This window comes from Vulpes lagopus, chromosome 11, assembly GCF_018345385.1.
Source record: "Vulpes lagopus strain Blue_001 chromosome 11, ASM1834538v1, whole genome shotgun sequence".
Lineage (NCBI taxonomy): Eukaryota > Metazoa > Chordata > Mammalia > Carnivora > Canidae > Vulpes > Vulpes lagopus.
In genome coordinates, this window is record NC_054834.1 from 18,485,592 (window position 1) to 18,507,791 (window position 22,200).

The 22,200-nt window shown below is 35.3% G+C and overlaps 1 protein-coding gene across 9 annotated transcripts in view; it reads right to left on the reverse strand.

Annotated features, from left to right (window-relative positions):
- The window catches only part of MAGI2 (membrane associated guanylate kinase, WW and PDZ domain containing 2), a 1,339,556-nt gene that overhangs the window by 572,157 nt on the left and 745,199 nt on the right, over nucleotides 1-22,200 (reverse strand). The window lies entirely within an intron of this gene.

A 22,200-nucleotide genomic window follows, 5' to 3' on the forward strand; every position in this document is an offset into this window, starting at 1 on the left:
GATAACAAAAACATAATTCTGTAATTACTATAATTACTACGATGAAAACCATAAGAAAGCACAGGTACAAAGCATATTGAAATCTGTTTGGAGATGAACAGAATTTCGCCACACCCTAGAGGAGAGCAGAAGGAAATCCAAGCACAATGTCATGTTCATGTGGATGACAGTAACATTTTAGAGCAACTTGAAGGAATCTGCATATGTTGGAGGAATTAATGAAGTGGAAGCTTCCAGGGATGAGAAAGATCGTATCATTCTATAGCATAAAAAGAATTTTACGGAAAAGTTGATGGAAGCTATTTGAGCCGAGAAGTAACCTTATTAGATTTGGATAAAAGATTACTCTAGTCCCAAGAGAAAAAAAGCCAGTAAGGGTACTTTCGGTGTTCTCTGACACAGTTAGAATGTGAACAACGACAATGATACTGGGAATAGACCAGAGGGGATACATTATGAAGATGTTATTTAGGGGTTAGGATTGGAAGGACTGGATGATTACTTGAATGTTGTGAGGAATCAAGGGTGACTCCTATGTTTCTGACTTGGGCAACCATGTTAATAGGTATGATGTTTACTAATATTGGGACTACAGGGGTGACAAGTTTTGAGGAGATGCTGTGCTCTAGTTAGGAGAATTTTTGTTTATGTTTCTTTCAAGGACAACACACATGGAGGCTATATCTAGGTTTAGACCCAGGGATTAGGTCTGAATTACAGATACAGATTAAGACTGGGTGCATGTGTAGACTGAGAAGTAAAATAATTAAGACAGGCACAACAATAAGTGAAAGGAAAAGTGAGTAAGACAGAATGGACAAAGATAGGAAGAGAGAAAAACCAGGAAGAGAGAGAGAGAGAGAGACTATGACTATACCGTATTCTATATATATTCTCTAAATGTATAAACATTTCTAAAATGTTACACTGGTTTATGTCTTTTACATACAAATTCAATTTATCTTTGTATGTGATGGTGTACTTTTAACAAAGAATTCACGTTTATAGTGTTTGGATTTTATGGCACCAATAAAGTTTTAATATATAGTTAAAATGACTGCTCTATAAAATTTCCCCTTGTCTTGCAGTTTATGTGCCCTTGTATTCGGCTTAACATACCCCTCCCATAATTTCCTCTACATTTTCTGCTGTCTTTGCATCTGTTTCTCATGTATGTGGGCTGTTTTTTCTATCAAAAAAAAAAAAAAGATCTCATCATTTCTAATTTTCATTTTACTCTCTTCCTCATCCTTTATACATATTTGTAAATGTACATGTAAATGTACATTACATGTAAAAATGTAAATGTATACATATTTGTAAATGTATTTGTAAATGTATTTCCAAGGTCTAAGAAGACCCTGAATACTAATGGAATTAATTATATTAACAATAATAACCTAGATGTCACTACTTTTCAAGCACACTTCCTATGAGGACCTTTGCCCTTTGCCAAGTGCCTATGATACTGCATCTGGGCAGGATGTTACTGCTTGTTTGTCCAGCATTTTAACCCCTTCTCTCTGTTTAAGAAGTCCATCATTGTGTGAATATTGTGAGAATAAAGATCCTGTTTCCCATTCCAGTGATATGGAAAAAAGCCCATCACTCTGAGCCTGGGTAGCTAGAGTACAGACATGTGACCCAATCTCAATCAGACACCCTTGCTGAAGACTTTGAATCTGGACAGATTAACCTAAAGAAGCAGAGAGAGTTGAAAATGTTTTCCAGCATCCAACAGCATAAGTCCAGGGGTTGGGCCCCACTTCCAGGGCTGGCAGTGCCTGTATCTGTCAGAAGTCAGACACTTAACTGGGTTCTTCCTTTATAGTAAACAATCTTTGCATGAAAACACCATCATATATTCCATCTCATCAATAGTCAAACATACCCCTGATGATAAGTAACGTTCAGCATTTTTTCCCATAAATGTTAGCTATTTGCAGATTATCTGAAGAAATGTTTAAGTCCATAGACCATTTTTTAATTGGACTATTAGGTGTTTGTTTGTTTGTTTGTTTGTTTGTTTATCTATTTATTTATTCATTTGAGTTGTAGGAGTTCCTTATATATTTTGGAGATTAATCTTTTTTTCCCATTTCCAGTAGTGATTTATTGATTACTATGCGGCAGACACTGTGGGTTCTAGTGCTATAAACATAGATAATACACTGCCTTAAGATAGTTAAATAATAATTTAAGTCTTTAATAGACTTATAGTCCAGTTGAAAAGACTTATAAGCAAATGATTAGAATAGAATTTGATTAAGTTAATAAAATTGTGTTCTCTTTCTCTGGTTTCCTGTCTTCCAGAAAGACTTACTGCTCATTACATATTTTAATGTTTTTTTCCTTTTTATCTTTTGACTCCCTTCTCCCATTCTAACCCCACTCCACCTCTCGCAAACACCAATCTGTACTCTATGAGCCTCTTTATTTTTGTTTTAGATTCCATATATCAGAGACACAAACATATGGTGTTTGTCTTTCTCTTACTTATCTCACTTAGTGTAGTGCCACTGAGGTTTACCCATACTGTTGCAAATGACAAGATTGAATTCTTTTTCTTATGGCTGAATACTATTCTATTGAATATATAGTTGGCCCTTGAACAACATGAATTTGACTGCACAGGCCCACTTATATGTGGATATTTTTCAAGAAATACATTGGAAAAATTTTTGGAGGTTGTAGTAATCTGAAAAAACTCTCAGATAAACTGTGTCACTAGAAATATCCAAAAAATAAAGAAATAATTAACTCTGTTTAGTTACTGGAGGAACTGTGTATCAGTTTATCATCACAGGTGCTTTTTAAAAAATGTAACAATGTTTCCAATACCCTATTATGAATATGATTGTGATACTGTATGCCATAAAAATTTTATGATTCATTCATTAGTGTATAGACTAGGCTACTATGAAGGAATCTTATCAATTACACTAGGCTAAATCATATTGCTGCCTCTTTGTTATCAATGTATGAAGCAACAGAACATAAAGACTCCTAACTCTGGGAAACGAACTAGGGGTGGTGGAAGGGGAGGAGGGCGGGGGGTGGGAGGGAATGGGTGACTGGCACTGAGGGGGACACTTGACGGGATGAGCACTGGGTGTTTTTCTGTATGTTGGTAAATTGAACACCAATAAAAATTAATTTATAAAAAAAAAAAACAAAAACAACGTATGAAGCATTGAAGCATTTTACCTGGAAATGAATAGGATTTTTTTCACATTATCCTTTTATTTTTTATATCTAGTGTTAGTAATACAAAATTTTTTGTTTTATATAAGACAATATCGATATAGGTACTGACAATTTGTCTTATAAACAGATGACATAAATTCATGGTATTGATAAATATAGTATAGTACTGTGAATGTTTTTCCTCTTCCTTATGACTTTTTTTTTTCAGATTTTATTTTATTTTATTTTTTAAATTTCATTTATTTATTCATGAGAAATACAGAGAGAAAGAGAGGCAAAGACACAGGCAGAGGGAGAAGCGGGCTCCATGCAGGGAGCCCGATGTGGGACTTGATCCCGGGTCTCCAGGACCACAACCTGGGCCGAAGCCAGTGCTAAACCGCTGATCCACCCGGGCTGCCCTATTTTATTTTTAAAGAGAGATTATTAATTAATCTGAGAGAGAGAGAGAGAGAGAGAGAGAGAGAGAGCACAAGAAAGGGGAGGGGCAGAGGGAGAGGTACAAAGCAGACTCCTTTCTGAGGAGGGAGCCCAATACGGGGCTCCACCTCAGGACCTTGGGATCATGACCTGAGGATAAGACAGATGCTTAACCGACTGAATCACCCAGGTGCCCCTAATATTTATTTTTTGTAATCTCTACACCCAAAGTGGAACTCATACCTATAACCCCTAGATCAAGAAACCAATACTCCACCAACTGAGCCAGCCAGGTGAATTCCTATCAAATTCTTAAGGAAATTTTTTGCAAAAATAGGAATTTCCAAAAATTCACATGGAATCTCAGGGACCTCAAGAAGCCAAAATTATTTTGAAAAAGAAGAAAGTTGGAGGACTCCTACATCCTGACTGCAAAGTTACAATAACCAATATAATGGGGGTGGAGTATGAAGACAGACATAGAGATCAATGGAATAGAACTGGCACCCCAGACACAAACCCTGACATATGTGGCCAAATGATTTTCAGTAAGGTTGTCATGACCATTCAATGGAGAAAAAAATGTATTCAACAAATGGTGTTGGGAACAGTGGATATCCATGCAAATGAATGAAGTTGCACCTGACCTTACACCATGTACAGAAGTTAACTTAAAAGACCAAACATCCAAACATAAAAGTCCAAACTGTAAAAGGTTTAGAAGAAAATGCAAAAGAAAAACTCACTGAAAAGAGATTCCCCAGTGATTTCTTAGATATGACACCCAAAGCAAAGACGACAAAAGAAAAAATAGATGAATTGGATTGCATCAACATGGAAAACTTCTGAGCATCAAAAGACACAATCCAGAGAGTCATAACACTAGTTATGGAATGAATAGAATACAGGGATGAAATGTACAGCAAAGGAAATATACTTAATGGTATTTTAATGGGGCTGCATTGTGACAGATGGGAGCCACATGGTGTAGAGTAGAGCATAACATATATGTTTGTTCAATAACTATGTTGTACACAGGAAACAAAAGTCACATTGTGTGTCAACTAAAGTTCACTAACAAAACAAAACAAAACAAAAAAGTGAGGGCAACACATGGATTAGACAGAAATATTTGCAAGTCATATCTGGTAAGAGGTTAATCTCCAGAATATATAAAGAGCTTCTGCAATTCAACAACAAAAGGCAATCACCCAGAGGACCCTTCTTTCTTCCCCATTTGCAAAACGCCCTTTTATGTGTGGGGCTTTCTGGGGCTGACAATTCCTCTCTTCATATTCCAGGCTGGACCCAAGGTACCATGAGAAATCTGAGAGTTAAGGAGAGGAAGTGCCTGCAGACATGTAATCGGAGAGTTGATGGACAGATTTGGGATTTGCTTATGACAAGCAAATGGGAAATAAGTTTTCTAGGCTCTTTTCTGAAAGGCAGACAGACCTTCACCCTGGTGTTCAGTGTAGATGCTCCAGGGATGCTCTTATAAAAGACTGTGATAGTTTTGACTATGGTCTTATTGAGATGGGTGCCATTGTTCTAGATGGGGCAGGTATAGGATCCGCTTTCATTCTCAGTGACGTTGGGGATAAAGAGCTCCTGTATGGATGGCTGGGGTCTCCCATTGATAAGCCAAGAATACTGTGCAGGTGGCTTGGAGGCTGCGTGTCAGGAGAGACAGAGGTTTGCCCCTGGACAGTAATAGGAATCCTTATGACTTTCTTAATAGCCTTTTATTTTCTCCAGAACACTGTATTATAAAAATGCAGTTCATAGTACATTTAACATATGAAATATGTATTAATCAACTGTGTTATCTGTAAGGCTTGTGGTTAACAGTAGGCTATTAGTAGTTAAATATTTGAGGAGTCAAATGTTATATGTGAATTTCAACTGCTTGGGGAGGTTAGCATCCTGCACCCCCACATCATTCAAGGGTTAATTGTATATACCACAGTTTCATTACCTCAGAGGTAATGGGGGTTAATTTCTCTTCATCAGTCCACTTTGGTTAGGGTGGAGTCATAGCATAACTTTTTTTTTAAAGATTTATTTTTTTATTTATTTATGATAGACATAGAGAGAGAGAGAGAGGCAGAGACACAGGCAGAGGGAGAAGCAGGCTCCACGCAGGGAACCCGACGCGGGACTCGATCCCAGGACTCCATGATCACGCCCTGGGCTGAAGGCAGGCGTGAAACTGCTGAGCCACCCAGGGATCCCCATAACTTTCTTTTCACAAAACCTTTCTCCCCCTTTCACACCCTCCTACTCTTCCATGCCAGCTTCTTGACACTTACTGGGTTTGGGATGCAGTTACTTTACTTTCCTGAGCTTCCTTCAGTGTCTTCATCTACATAATTGGAAACAATAGCGATATGACATCTACTTTATAGGTTTTTGTGAAGATTAAATGATTATATATCTCTATATCTATATCTATATCTATCTTTGAATAGAGCCTACCATATAGTAAAGGTTTCTTATTACTACTTTCATTATCATTACTACTGTCATTATTAATTTCTATTGTATCCTACCATCTCACTTGAAATTTCCAATTAAACATTCTTTAATTCCTGGTATGACTGTGTTGATTTACATAATAAAATACTTTTTTTGTGTATGGTTAAAGGGATGTTAAGCACTTATTGTTATGCAAAGAGAAATTTAAGAATTTTTTTTTAAATCATAGTAGGTATAATACTGGACTTGAGGGCATAATCACTTTTCGCCCTTTTTACCTCCCCTAGTCTCTCTTTGCTGGTTTACTTTGAGGTAGAGGTGATGTGGCCAGGCTTCTAGAGGCTGAGTCCTAGTGGCTACTCAGTAGAGCTGGCTGTGTGGACACAATACCAGTACTACACATCGTAGGCTGCAAGAACTCTTAAAGGGCATCTAGCTCAATCACTTGACTTTCATGGTATACAATGGAGGCATGGAGGGTTGAATGTTAATGTTGTTTCAAACATGTACTCCAAAACACTGGCTCTGGGGAGGTATTAATAGAGTTCCATGACAATTAGTTCCACAGTCTAGCAAATTTGAAAAATGCCAGAAATACAAATTTATACAAGTTTCTTCATTGCAAGACTTCTCAAAACTTTAAAATACAAATTTGTAATATAAATCTTTCAAGAAGAATATGGTAGGTAGTATTCTCTATTTTTTAAGACCTCACAATGTTCCTTCTTCTTTGAGGTTGGTGGTGGAATTTCAATCTCCTGTGTTCTTCTAAGTACCCATTAGTTAACACTGGTTTAGAATGATGGGATATTATGGTCAGAAGGATCTTGAAAGTCACAGAGGCACAACTAGGAGAGCAGAGACTTGGAGCCAACCATCCAGTAAACGAAAAATAGGGCAACATTGACCTTGCACCAATTGAAACTTTTCCAATGGAAAAATGTTATTCCAAGCACAAACTGTCAAAAAATGTTGGAAGCAACTTCAAATTTGCCACTTACTACCTGATAGACCTCCTATAAGTTACTAAACATCTTTGAGCTTCAGGTTCCTCCTCTGTAAAAAGGATTAAAAGAATACTCTCAGCAAAGAAAATTATAGTGAAATTATAGAAAATCACTGTGAAAATTATAGTGTGTGCAAAGCATGGTGCCCAGTGTTCAGGGTTCTCCAGAAAAACAAAACTAATAGGATAGTCAGGTCTGAGAGTCAGGAGCACCCAAGGGTAGTAGAACATCAATGTCCCAGCTCAGCAGGGCAGACAGCATGCTCAATCATCCTCAATCTTTTTGTTCTACTTAGGCTTTCAACAAACTGGGTGATGCCCACACACTTTGAGAGGGCCATCCACTTGACTTTGTTCAAAAATTCAAATGCTCATCTCTTCCAGAAACACCCTCGAACATCTCAGAGACAACATTTAACCAGATATTTGGGCAACCTGTGGCCCCATGTTGACACATAAAATTAACCATTACATCTAGTGTTGTTTTTGATGTTTTGATGTTGTAGTTATTCCAGGCCAAATATTTATCCATGTGTATATCCCCTTTAGAACAGCACTGCCAAGAGAGCTCTTAGTCCATGTTTGGCAATTCCAGCAACTATTTACCAATGCATTCTGTTTATTATTTCATTAGCCCTGGCTATTCAAAAACATTTCTTTATATCAAGCCACAGTCTTCATCTCTTTATCTATTATTTGTCTAGTTCCACTCCTTAAAGATCACTCAGACCAAGTCTCATTTATCTATCATATGTAACTCATCAGTCGTTTAAATACAGTGCTCATGTTCTCCTAAAGCCTTCTCAGTAAAGGTCGAAAACCAAGTTATGGCAAATACAAGGCTAGCATTTGCACTTTTAATTCCTGGGTCTCAACTATATACTTGGACAAATAACTCTGCTTTCCTTGGATCCCTACCAATGCTTTGGTCGTCTGGAACACTGACAATTCTTTGCTGGCTATCTTCTGCGTTTTAACATAGTTTTAGAACTTTTTTTTTTATTTTTTTGCTACAAATGAGGATAGATTGGGTTTTTAAAAAAATTATTTAAATTCAATTTAGTTAACATATACTATATTATTAGTATCAGGAGAATTCCATGATTCATCGGTTGCATATAACACCCAGGGTGCATTACACCAAATGCCCTCTTAAAGCTCATCACCCAATTACCATATCCCCTCACCCACCTCCTCTCCAGAAACCCTCTGCTTGTTTCCTAGAGTTAAGAGTCTAGTCATTTGTATGTCTTCTTCAGTGAAGTCTGTTCATGTCTTCTGCCCATTTCTTGACTGGATTTTTTTTTCATTTTTGGGGTGTTGGGTTTGGTAAGTTCTTTACAGACTTTGGATACTAGCCCTTTATCTAATATATTATTTGTGAATATCTTCTTCCATTCCATAGGCTGACTTTCAGTTTTGTTGATTACTTCCTTTACTGTTCAAAAGTTTTTTTTATCCCAATGAAGTCCCAATAGTCCATTTTTGCTTTTGTTTCCCACAGACTCTATTTCAATGTTATTTGTCAGAAAATGTGATAGACATGATGGTATGGTTCGGTTGACACCAAAGAGATCAGAACTTTCTAGAATACACAAGTGCAGCTTAGGATACAAATAACTCCATCAGACAATCAACCTGCTCTGAGGATTGGAGCAATGTAGCACTCTGAAAACTGCAGTATTGTAGCACCATTTAATTCCTTCAAGCATAGTACCAATTCTTGTACTTCAAAGTGGATGGCTAGCACAAAAAAAAAAAAAAATTCAAATGACTGTTCTACAACTGGAAAACCCTGTGCCCCTTGGCAAGGCCTGTCAAAGTCCATTCTCTCTCTAACAACTTGGCTGTCCGCTCCCCCAGCATCTTCCCTTTCTTGCCCCCTTTCTAGCTTTTCAACATGCTCTCTCAAAATTTTCATGCTCATATTTAATGCATTTTGCTACCTTTGACAAGACCTTGATCAATATTTTGTTATTTTGAGGCAGCTGTGATCTACTTTCATTCACTCTTGGGAATGCATCTTTACTCTCCTATGTGATTTCTATTTTTACTCTTGTTTCTGAAAAATAAGATGCCATGAGAATGCATTTTTTTCATTAATAGGGGAATTAGGTAAAACTTAAATGAAACATGAAAAGCAAAAACACTTTTCAAATAATTGGAAACCCATGTTTGAAGAATATAAATAATTCTACTAAATAATATTTCTGAATCTAATTGTATAATAGGATCCTACCAAAGAGTCTACCGAGGAGCAAGTGTGGTCTCAAATTGTACATAATAGAATTAAATCAATGATCATTGTAAGGATACCCAGAAGAGAAAATAATAAGCAATAAGATACAAAAATGCGGTTAATCAAAATAAGAATGATTTACAGAGGATGGTTTGAAAATGAAGTAAAATTTCAAATTGGAGAAAAATGGGCAGCCCGGGTGGCTCAGCAGTTTAGCAATGCCTTCGGCCCAGGGTGTGATCCTGGAGACCCAGGATCGAGTTCCACATTGGGCTCCCTGGCTGGAGGCCTGCTTTTCCCTCTGCCTGTGTCTCTCATGAATAAATAAAATATTTTTTAAAAATTAGAGAAAAAGAAAAAAAATAAATGAAAATAATGTCATGTCTTTCTGTATTATTAATATTTTCATATACTCAGAGACAATTAACTTCTATCCCCTCCCCCAACAACCTCCTAATTACTACTAAGAAGGCCTGCCTAGATGAAAGGATAAGGATTTGAAGATTAAAAACAATAAAGAATATTCTATATATCTTCATCTTCGTATATATAATTTATTAAATGATAAAAAATGAGGTAAAATGCTAATTAAAATTATTAGTTCCATTTGGGCAAATATTAAGTAGTAAGACCCATTTGACCAGAGGGCAGCTTTCAGTATTCACTGGGCTACTGAATTACATAGAAAAAATGGTGAATCAGGGTAAATTATATCAGTGTTTAGACATATACCATGTCAAACAACACAACTTATTCTGAACAAAACACTCATATTTATGCTCATTTCTAGGGCAGTGTTGTTTCTTATAGAGGACAGAGAAATCATTTTAGTTAAATTTCTCCTGTATTCAACAACAAGCAATTGTCTTGTGGGAATATTTGTGAATATCGTCTCCATTACTCACATTGTTGTTACTTATAGCTTACTAGCTTTTTAAAAAAGTAATGAAGGGCATCTGGGTAGCTTAGTCAGTTAACCATCTTCCTGAAGCTCAGGTCATGACCCTAGGGTCCTCGGATCGAGCCCTGCATCAAGGTCCCTGCTCAGTGAGGAGTCTGCTTCTCCTTCTGCTCTTCTCTCTGCTCATGCTCTCTCTTGCTCACTTCTCTCTCTCAAATAAATACATAAAATCTTTTTCAATAAAGTACTGAAATGTAAGAAATAACACCAAGTGAAGTATAAAATGTAGCATATTCCCACCAGGGAAGATTTTTAGAATATAAAGTAGGAATATAAGATACCAATTTTCAGGAGAAAGCAAAGGATATACAAAGCAAGAATAAAGAAAGTGAATAATTAGTGAGCTTTTGGTAGAAACCAAATACTTGAATGATAAGTACAAAAAAATCTAAGTTTTATATATATATATATGTCATTGCCTTGGTTTGTTTTCATGAGAAGTTGACAGTGTTATATATACTTACCTGCGAAGCAAAACATTAATCAGAAGTTAAAGCTGTTGTACACTGGGAAACTTTCTTGCTCCAAGGTATTATCACATTTTTCCTTTACATTCATAGTCTTTCCCTTGCACTAACCGTCATTTTAGTACTCTTCTTGTTTGCTGTTTTCATTTCTTTAGCTCTTGTCATATTTTCATTATCTCACAGTTCAAATTTTTTCATTTATATATTTACTTTTTAAAGTTTATATATATATGTGTGTGTGTGTGTGTATCTTTATCCATTCATCAGTTGATGGGCACTTGGGTTGTTTCCATAATTTGGCTATTGTAGCTAATGCTGCTATAAACATCGAGGTGCCTATATAAGTCATAAGAAAGAATGAAACATTGCCATTTTCAATAACATGAATGGAGCTAGAGTATTATGCTAAAGGAAATAGGTCAGAGAAAGACAAATACCATTTTATTTCACTCATATGTGGAATTTAAGAAACAAAACAAATGAACAAAGAGGGGGGAAGAGAGAGAGGAAAACCAAGAAATAGACTCTTAACTGTAGAGAAAAAACTGATAGTTTACTAGAAGGGAGGTGGGTAGGGGGAGGGGTTAAATAGGTTAACGACTGCGCTTGCTGTGAGGAGCACTAGTAGATGGTATGGAAGTGGTGAATCACTATATCGTACAACTGAAACTAATAGTACACTGTAAGCTAACTAACTGGAATTTAAATAAAAACCTTAAAAAGTAAATATATAAATAAAGAAAAAATGTGAACTGTGAGATAATGAAAATATGAAAGGAGCTAAAGAAATGAAAACAACAAACAAGAAGAGTACTAAAATGAAGGTTAGTGCAAGGGAAAGACTGAATTTAAAGGAAAAATGTGATAATACAATGGAGCAAGATAGTATCCCAGTGTACAAGAGCTTTATTTTTATTTTTTAAAAGATTTTATTTATTTATTTATTCGTGAGAGACAAAGAGAGAGAGGCAGAGACACAGGCAGAGGGAGAAGCAGGCTCCATGCAGGGACCCCGACATGGGACTCGATCCCGGGACTCCAGCATCACGCCCTGGGCTGAAGGTGGCGCTAAACCTCTGAGCCACCTGGGCTGCCCTGTACAACTGCTTTAACTTCTGATTAATATGTTTAGCTTCTCAGATAAGTATATATAACACTCTGTCAACTATTCATGAAAACAAACCAAGGCAATGACATAGTGTTTCCTTCCCAACTGGGGGCTTTGAGAAAGTAGCCTGTACCTATCACTCCTTCAGACCCTTGGGGGCCAGGTGATTATCTCAAAAAGTGAGAAAAAGTCAACATACTATTATGCTAAGATTTTTTTTTAAATGAATGAATTTGTACATTTGCATTTTATTAATACATTAATTTTAACATTTTGGTAATGCACCAATAGTTTTGTAGATATATTTTAAGTCTAGCATATTCATTAGTTGCTTTGCAAATATACAATGTACAGGATTTCTGACTTAAAAAAATGATAAATATTACCAAGGCCAAAGAATATGTAGTTTCTGATTTCATTATAACTAGAAACTAGTCATTTTTTTTAAGTATATTCATATACACTTAGAATGTATTGGGCATATAAGAACATCACGTGTTTGCATTTATAGACTGTTTATAAATTAATTATTGAGACAATTTAATCTGAGTTTTAATTTGAATACATGTTATAATTTGTTTCTAGACAGAGAATAACTAAAATATTTCATCTCATTGGCATTTTCAGGGACTGTGGTGTTCTGTTTAGGTGAATATTCTAGCCTTTTCCTTCAGATGTTCAAAATTTTAAATTTTAATCACCTTTGAAAGAAATCTTTCTCAAATATTACTTTTCTGCATATGACTTAACCTTTTCTGGATAGCTCGGGTCATTATTAGGAAGATCAATAGCTGTTGCTGGGTGCAATACTCTGCTGTCCTCTGGAAGACTGAAGAGTGCCTCCCCTATAACAAATGACCCTAGATGACTCTGTTTTTTAATTTCTTCTGTACATTTTTGATATTTTTCCCCTGTCTTCAATCACTGTCAGGCTGTCAGTGTGTTGGCCTTCAGGAGACTCCGTCCCCACTTCTCTCTTATGTAAATCATTCGATGGTTCCTCTTCTACTTTGCTGCTACATTTTCCTGTAAATAAGGCTTATTAAATTGAGGGGGGACAGGGGAATATAGAGGAGAATAGTTAAAGTCACCAAACTTGCAAATACTATTTGAAAATGAGGGGTCCAAGGGACATCTGGGTGGCTGAGTTGGTTAAGCATCTGCCTCAGGTCATGATCTCAGGATCCTGGGATTGAGCCCTGTATCTGGCTCCCTGTTCAACGGGAAGTCTGTTCTTTCTCTCTCTCTCACTCTTCCTCTTGCCCCCACTCCTGCTCACCCTTGTTCTCTCTCTCTTTCTCAAATAAATAAAATCTGAAAAAAAAAGAAAGAAAATGAATGTTCCTGGATATCCTTGAAGGTAGAAATGATAGGACCACCCTGTAGCAACAAGTTACACTCCAAGTCACACTCACATTTGTTTCATCTCCAGGGAAACCAGATAGCTGCATCAGTAGAAATTTCTCTGGAAGCTTAATGGAGAATTCAGAGAATGGGGGTAGAAATTGGAAGTACTTAATCCTCTTGGAAATAATCCTGAGGGACCTTATTTGGGGAGATCTTTCCTTTGTTTCCCAAGGGAACACGTTCCCTTAAGAAACAGCACCTTCCAATATCAGGTCACATTGCCAAAGGTCAGGTTTCTCTAGTCTAATGCGTGCTGGTTGCTGTAACATTCTTAAGTATGGAATGAAAGAAGGGGGTGAGGAGAAAGAAAACTCTTTGGAAAATTTTAAATCAAGTCATTTCCTTCTATTTCTCCATTATCATAAGGTTCGTTTCAGTTTGAGCTTCCTATACTTTGTTTAAAACTTTTTGTTTATTAACTCCCAATCGTGTTCAGTATTTGGGTTATCATCAGAATTCCCATTGTGAATTTTTCAGATTTATCATTTTGTCTGTTAACTATTTAGTGAAAGAAATCAAATTTTCACATATCATAAGAAAATTTAAGGTCATCCTTATATAAAATGAAAGAAAGAGAAAGTTGAGGTGAGAGTAGAAATCCTACTAGTGACATATAATTAATAATGGAATAAAATTTTATTTCCATTTCCTTTCCATTAATTCTCTAAGAATAAAAGAATAAAGAAACTCATGCTCCTTTATAGTTTATTGAAAATAAATAAAATGTTAGCAAAAAGCTACACACTCCAAATACCACATGTCCACATTTATTAAAATGCCTTTACATTTCTTTATTGAGAGAACACACGTACTAGTTCCTTTGTTTTAAAATAACTTTCTGAATTTGCATATTTTCTAATATATCCTAGGACCTTTCTATCTTTCCTGTAGGTTTGGCCTCATTACTTCTATTCTCCAACTCTTCACTGAATTCTGTACTAGAGGTACAGAAATCAAGAAAGTCCTTGTAATATTTTTGGAAAAAAATAAACAGAACATGAATAAGAGGGATTATACGAAAACACAATTGCCATGAGTCCAAGAAGTATCTAGGTAAGTACAACCAATAGAACTTGGGTGGAGAGGGGTTTAATGGAAGACACAGTTTTGTTGACTAAGTCTACTAGGTTTTGATTTTGAGTAACTTGACACACCATGAATTACTGCATTGAAAAACCAGACTATGAAGAATGGCCATAGCGAGGTAAGAACTATATTCTGGAGACAGTGTCATAGTTTGTAGGGTACTAAGAGACAAACAGATATAGGAACTCAGAACATGGACTCACAAGGTTAATCATGAGATTTAAGACAAGAAAAAAAATATTATAATTATGAGACAAGGTTAATCTAGTACAAGATTCTGAGGTCAAATCGGTGCTGCAGCTCCCTATTATTGACTTAGAACATTTTGAATTACGAAGTAGATGTGTTCTAGGGTCTCAAGCTAGGCTGAATTTATTTGGAGATGAAATGGTTTATATTGTTGAGTTTGAGGAAAGAGTCTAGGCATACATCCATTCATTCATTCGACTCATATTCACTCAGAGCTTTCTAGGTGCCAGAGACCACTATAAATTTAAGAATTAGCAACACTCCAAATAAATTAATCTGACCTCTTGAAGCTTACATTCAAGTGGGTAGATATGGATATGGATAACCAAATAGACAAGTAGACACAAACTATAATTTCAGTTATATAGTAACTATGATGAAGAAAGACAAATCAGAGGAAGGGGCTGGAGAATGCTGGCATGCACAATTTTTGATAATATTGTCAAGTAAGAGTTTCCTGAAGACTTTTAAATGAATGTCTTAAAGTGAGAACGTGGAATATGTGGCTATTTGGAAGACAAGTAATCCTGGAAAATAAAATTATGAATTCAAGATCCCAGATGGACAGGAACAAGTTTGTACTATTCAAAGAACAGAAAGGGAGTATTAGTGTAGCTAATATAAAGAAACTGAAGACAATATAAGATAAACTCTCCATTTTATTATAATTAATAATACCAATTTGTTTTTACTGGTCCTTTAAAATTCACATTTATAGGGTCTTTAGAATCAGCTTTCATGGGAACAGCCCCACGCAGACAAGATATTTTACCTAATTTTATCTGGCTGTTACAAACGAATACAACCTGTAGTAGATCTAAGAGAGAGCTGATTATTACATAAGGAAGGACAGATTGTTTCAGCACATTAAATTGTAATCTAGTGTTATGAATGATTTTCTGTAATGGCCAGAATTTCTAAGGCCTCAACAAGGAAGAGCTTTCATAAGGTGTGAATCCTCTACAACATGATTGCTTTCTTTAAACAAAGGGAAGCAAGGTATTTTTTAGAACTGAGCATATCTATGTACTCTGCAGTATGATCAATGGAGGCCTCAAAATTTCAGATACTGTTTTTGTGCATGAATTAAATTTGAGGCTTATAAAAACAATTCATAAAATGATTTACATCTATTATAACTTTACTGGAGATTGATAACAATGTTTTGAAATAAAATAGTTACTTAAATAACTATTTTAAGTAAAATAAAAATGAGGGGACTATGTTTGGTGATTTCTATTTCTCCTGAGAGAAACAATATCCATGGTCAGACTCTTCTTCAAAGCAGGAGTATAGAAGATATAAGGAAAGAATGTCTCAGAAAGTCTTACTTTTTAGATTTCAAATTCAGATACAAAACTGACCTTGTAGAGAAGGATGTTAGGTTATGATTTTCAAGTCATTGGTCTATGAAATAAAGTGTAGTCTCTGAAAAAAACTTTTGCACGAAGGGGACATTCGGACTCCCCTGGATATAACTGAGGCAAGTAAAACATGTCCTTTCGAAAGATCTGTATGTCTAATCTAACACTAATGGCAAGAGCCATTGATCATCACTATGTTGATGATAACATTTCAGAGAAACATATGTTCTAATTTAGGAGACCATGGTGATCAATTTGATCAAAATTCTTGTGTGCCTCCTACAAAATGAGTCAATTTAAAGTAAGACAACTCAGAGGGTTTTAAAATATCCATCCAATCAGGAAAGGCAAATAGGTTCTGCTTCTTGAAGCAGTAGAAAGAAATACAAATAAAATTTTTAAAGTCATGCATTCTTTTTCTTCCCACTAAATGAGGGGCATTATATTTTTTTGGGTGAAGAATCAATTTGTTTCAGATAAAAACTTATAGGGAATATACACAGGAGTTAGAAAATCATTGTAATTAAAGATATGAGCTTGAAGGAAATTAATTAAACCTTGACTACCACAGTTTTGCAAACCTAGTCTTTACCTATTATTATTATTATCATTTTGGGTTGTGAGAAGGCTGAAAAAGTAAGTCCAATGCCCATGAATACTGGCTTTACTTGAATGACATACTCCAAAAAGGCTGTTCCTGTTCCTTTTAACTACAACTGCACAAAAATTTATAGAGCTAACAGTAAACTGGCTAATGTCGTACTTTAAGTAATAACAAGCAAGTCATTTCATGTTCCTTGACTTTAGCCTTTAAGTTATCATTTATATGGTAGTATTAAATTAGTTAATTAATTGCTTGGTTTGTTTCTTTTAGTCTTTTTTTGGAGAAAGAAATACTTAGAAATAGGCATTTATATTATATATTTTGGAAAAGGCTGGGATTACAAAAGGTCCCAAACCAAAAAGATATTTTGTCATGTTTTAACACACAATAATACATCTACTTTTAGTGCCTTACACAAGAGCAAAACAGCCTGCAAAAATCATACACTCTCTGTCAATAGCTCTGAGTACAGACTGAATCACTTACAGGAAAAAGAAAAAAAGACTGGCATAATAAGATCCCAAAGGAGTGTAAAACTTCACTAATGTGTTTTCCTCTATTGGTCAAATAAACATTTAGCGAGCTTTATGTGTAAATGTTTAGTGTTCCTAAACTAAACACCCAGATACATGGCTTAGAATCTTCCACAGTAGGAATATTACCAAAAGAAAGAAAAAGGAACAAGTATTAAAATAAAAACATGTTATAATCTGGATATATAATAACATCTGGACCCCTTTAAATGCAAGCTCCAAGAATCTACAGTTGTTACAGAGATTATTATTTATATGGTAAAAATTTTCTCTTGTAATAGAGTGTAAGGGAAAAGGGAAAACAATGACATTTTATCTCAGTTTGGTCTCCTGGAATGACAACAATCTTAGCATCAGTTTAAGCACTGATCTGCCCTTCAGAAAATATTATTTACATTTCAGTGAGTAGAGACTTGGACTGATAGAAAAACAGTTTTTCTCAACACTATTTATAGTACCAGTAATGATTTTTCTTTGGCTTCAGTATCCCTTTATCACCCAATGCTATCTTGATTGAAAATACAAATTCACAATTTCAATAATAAATGCATCAAGACCATGATTTTTTTAAAAAGCTTGTGTTGATTTTAGTAAAATGAAATGGATTTATATAAAATTTATTGTATCTCTTCTCTCATCATGAACTGCTTAGGTTATTTTCATAAAAAATGATTTGTACTTAATACTTTATTAAAAGGTTTTTTATTTACTCATTTGAGAGAGATTGTCAGAGCAGGAGCAGGAGGAGGAGTCAGAGGGAGAGAAAGAAGCAGATTCCCCCTTGAGTGGGGAACCTGATCTAGGGCTTGATCCCAAGACCCCACGATCATGACCTGAGCCAAAGGCAGACGATTAACCAACTAAGCCACCCTGACACCCTGTACTTAAGAATTCTTTTTGGAGGATTTTATGTGCTACAGCAGGAAGGACCATACTTTTATGACAGAAATGAACATACTGAATTTCACAGTCCCTATAATTAAATTGTTTAAGAAAGTAGGTGTGCTGTTTACAGTAGGTTCAAGTCCATATACATTGAACCATACATTTCCATGATTAGGAGAAACCACAAAATTGAGGTGAAAGTGAGTGCCATGTTTGTACTATATTCTGTTAAATGCCCAAATAATTTGCTGGTCTTGATTTAATCTTTTTAAAAACTGGGGCAATATTACAATTGAACTTACATCTATCTAAAGGGAACATTGAAGTTTAGGATCAGTAACTTCTTTGATAGATAGAAAAATAGTTTTGTTTCCATTTAAAAAGCACAACAGCAAAATACGGTAGTTGACGCTGACAGAAGTACTGCTCTGGAACATGACAGCAGATGAGTTAAATGAAATGAGATTCCAGGCACAGCTCAGGAGACATGAGGTTGGTTAATAATGACATTCAGAACAAAAGCTGAGGCAGACATTTGGTGTGAATAGTTAGGGAAACCATGAATGCAACATTCCAGACAACTGGAAGAAGTAGGTCAGGCAGGATTCATGGATTTGGAGCCATGGGTAATTCAGCACTTCGGACAGTTCCCAAAGACCCTGCTTCCTTTCAGGCACTTAAGAGTACTTACCCTTTAGATTACCAGATCAACCCTCTTAATTCTACCTCTTGGTGTCTCGCTTATACCTGCATGTGATCTTAATCCTAAAGGAATTATCTAAATTTAACTAAAGAGCTCTGGGTCAAAGTTTCACACGAAGCCTACACCTTCAGTAGGGACATAAAGGTTCAGGGTATTTTTTGTTACTTGATTTTATGTCAGGCTTACCGCTGGGCTTTGTTCTATTAACTTAATTTTAAACTTAACTCAATATGAAAGGTAAAGATGAGATCATCCAAGTCATAAAAAAGAGGCTATTTACCAACACCTGATAATCCATCAAAACCAAGTCCTTTGGACCATTTGCATGCAAGGGCATTCAGCAGCTGCTGTATAGCAAACTGAAATGAGATGCTTAGACTGAATGAAGAGTTGGTGTTGCAGAGAAGACTTTAAGAATCTTCTAAAACTCTGCCTAGAATCATGCGGCATAACTGTTGATAGTAACTCAAACACACTTAGGCCTTCCTTGCAGCCTTAGGTAAGTAAAAGAATTGATTTTTTGGAACAAAATATTTGAATAAATTGCTAAGAGGCAGATCTGCAATTCAGGCCAGTCCATCTTGCTTCTAGTCAAAGGACAAATTCCATTTTAGCTATATTTATTCACAAAAATTGAAATTAGAATTATTGACAGACAAAAACACATACATAAGAGAAATACTTAAAAGAATATATTCTTCCTCAACACTACTTTTCAGGTAGGTGTTTCCTGTTCTGAAACTGAATAGTGGGGGTAAAGACTGTAAGACTGGTTTCTTCAATGATGGGCATCTTAACTAGACATTTTATAGAGGGCTTCCTTGGTCTTTGTTAGTAAAACAAACAAACAAAAAAACAAATGGGTTCCCAGTTCCTGACAAGAAATGCATAAGTTGCTAAGTATTCATGAGAAAGAAGAATCAGAGGCTGTCTCCCTACCTCCAATTGCATTAACAGTCTTGATGTTCTGGTTTGTAGGTTGGAATCAATCCAAAGGACCCAACATAGTTAATAGGTCTATAACCTTAACACTGAGAGTAACCTAATTTCTTATTTTCTTTAGTGGACTCACAAGTATCAAGATAATTTTTTTTAGTCTGGTTAAGGACTATAGAATACTGAGAAGGTATGCGAATATTCTAGCTAGGAGGAAGGACGAGGGGAATGGGCCAAACACTGAAGGAGGAATATAACATAGAAAAACTGGGACCTTATGAGAGATTGATATTATGAAAGTTTGACAAGTATAAAAGCTCTCAGGTCTTTGTCTAGGTGAATAGCACATGACCCTTATTCTGTATATTCTGAAAACATTAACAGCAGAAAAGGCATTCCTCAGGTTTCCTTGACAAATAACACACTAATGGTAACCCTGAGCCTAGAGCTTATGATCAATCCTGAAGGAATAATAGTGATTTTCATTAAAATGTCAATTCTACTAGTTCCTCAACTGTAATTGTAGAAAAATCCGAAGACCCTAAGATTTGAGAATGCTCCCTAGTTGTCTGCATAGATGGTTGTATGCACAGATGGTTGTAAGACCTGAAAAAGATCTTATTCATCCAAGTATAGCATGTGTATATGCAAACAATGGTATTGATTCCTCAAAGCCATATATATATAAATCAGCCTTATTAGTCAGTGATTAGTTCTATGTACGTGGAGGCAATTAACTAGCTGGCACCAAATTTTAGCAAACTAAACTCTCATCACTGAAGAGATGTCTAAAGAAGATTCAGGACAACCTACCCGGGCTCATAAAACTTGGCTATATTTGTATGGTTTCAAGATAGTTTCCTCAAAATTTAACTGTAACCCAAAATTTAAGTAAAACCTTATTTTAAAATTTTGCTGTTAAATTTCACATCTAGTTTATCATGAGAATATTGGAGATTTAACATGATCATTTGGTTTAATTTTTTCACCTTCTATACAGTTAACACAGTCTTTATTTTTAAAAACAAAAGGAAAGGTCATATTGTTAGTCATACTACTCTTGGAATGCTCCTGTATATTAAGCCACTGTTTCTTTGTTATATAAATATAATATTTAAATAAGGTAATTAAATACAATGCATTATTATTGGTAGACATGCAAACTAATGAATGTCACTAAATAATGTCACAAATACTACAGGAAAATATAATACAAAATTTATTGTTTATTTACTCTGACTTCTTTGACATTAGTATTTTCTATGATTTATACAGACATTTATTTATCATATGTAAGGCAGCTTATATGACCAACACGGCTTTTGTATTTAAAATATTTTCTCTTTTTAGATTGATTTATTTATTTTAGAAAGAGCAGGAGAGCTCATGAGTGGGGGGAGGAGGAGGGCAAAGAGAATCCCAGGTACACTCCCCACTGAGCATGGAGCCCCATGTTAGGTCTGATTTCAAAACCCTGAGATCATGACCTGAGCTTAAATCAACTGTAAGTTGCTTAACCAACTGAGCCACACAGGCACCCCTGTATTTAAAATATTTTAAATCAACCTCCACTATTACTCATTTTTGACAATATGAACAAGAAACAACACTTGTGTAAAATCATTTTCCTTTCCCGAGCTTTGTTGCCTAACCTCCTATAAATGTGACAATAAGCAACTGTCTTAGCCATAAAACATGGCATATGTCTTAGCCTAAATTGCCATAGGAATGCAAAATAAAAGAAGAGATTTTAATACTTCTGAGAGAACTCAAAAATATTAAGTTCTTAAATAACTATAGTCCATTGGGCATCCACAAGTAAATGAAAGAGGAAGAAGAGGGTCAAACTGCTAACAAAACCAACTTATTTGCTAATAGTAGACCTGAGCTATTTTATACTAAGCAGCTGCAATGTATATATTATTAGTTTTGTTTTTAATATAACTCACTATTAATTATAGTACAGTAAAACTAGATTCATCTTTAAAGTTAATAACATATATATAAATATAGTTCATACATATAATAACTGTGAAATAGGAGTAAAAATAATGTTCTCTACCTATTTTAGTCACATTATTTTAAAATTTCATTATGCATACACAGATACATAATTTCATTAGACATAAACTGCATGCATGTAGATAACACTTATATGTATAAATGTGATCATATCAACATCTTATTTATCAGCATTTTTTAATGCTACCATTCCTCTTTTACAGCTAATTCTACTGAGGTTCAAGGACACTAACTGGGTTATTTAGTATTTATATAGTGGGTAAGTAATAAAGCCAGATTTGGAGCTGAGACAGATTCTGGCTCATGTTACAGTGTTCTTTCCACTGAAACATACTTCCCACATTCAAGCTTCTAGTGTCATTTGCTGTTCCTGTTTGTCTTGGGTACACAAGGAGACTTGCTATTGTAGTAGACCTTTGAAGAGCATGCCCAGATCATATTTTCCTACTTCATCATTTTGCATGAGAAACAAGTAAAGGCCAGTGAAGTGAAGAAACTGAAGAAAACCATACAGAGATAATGAGA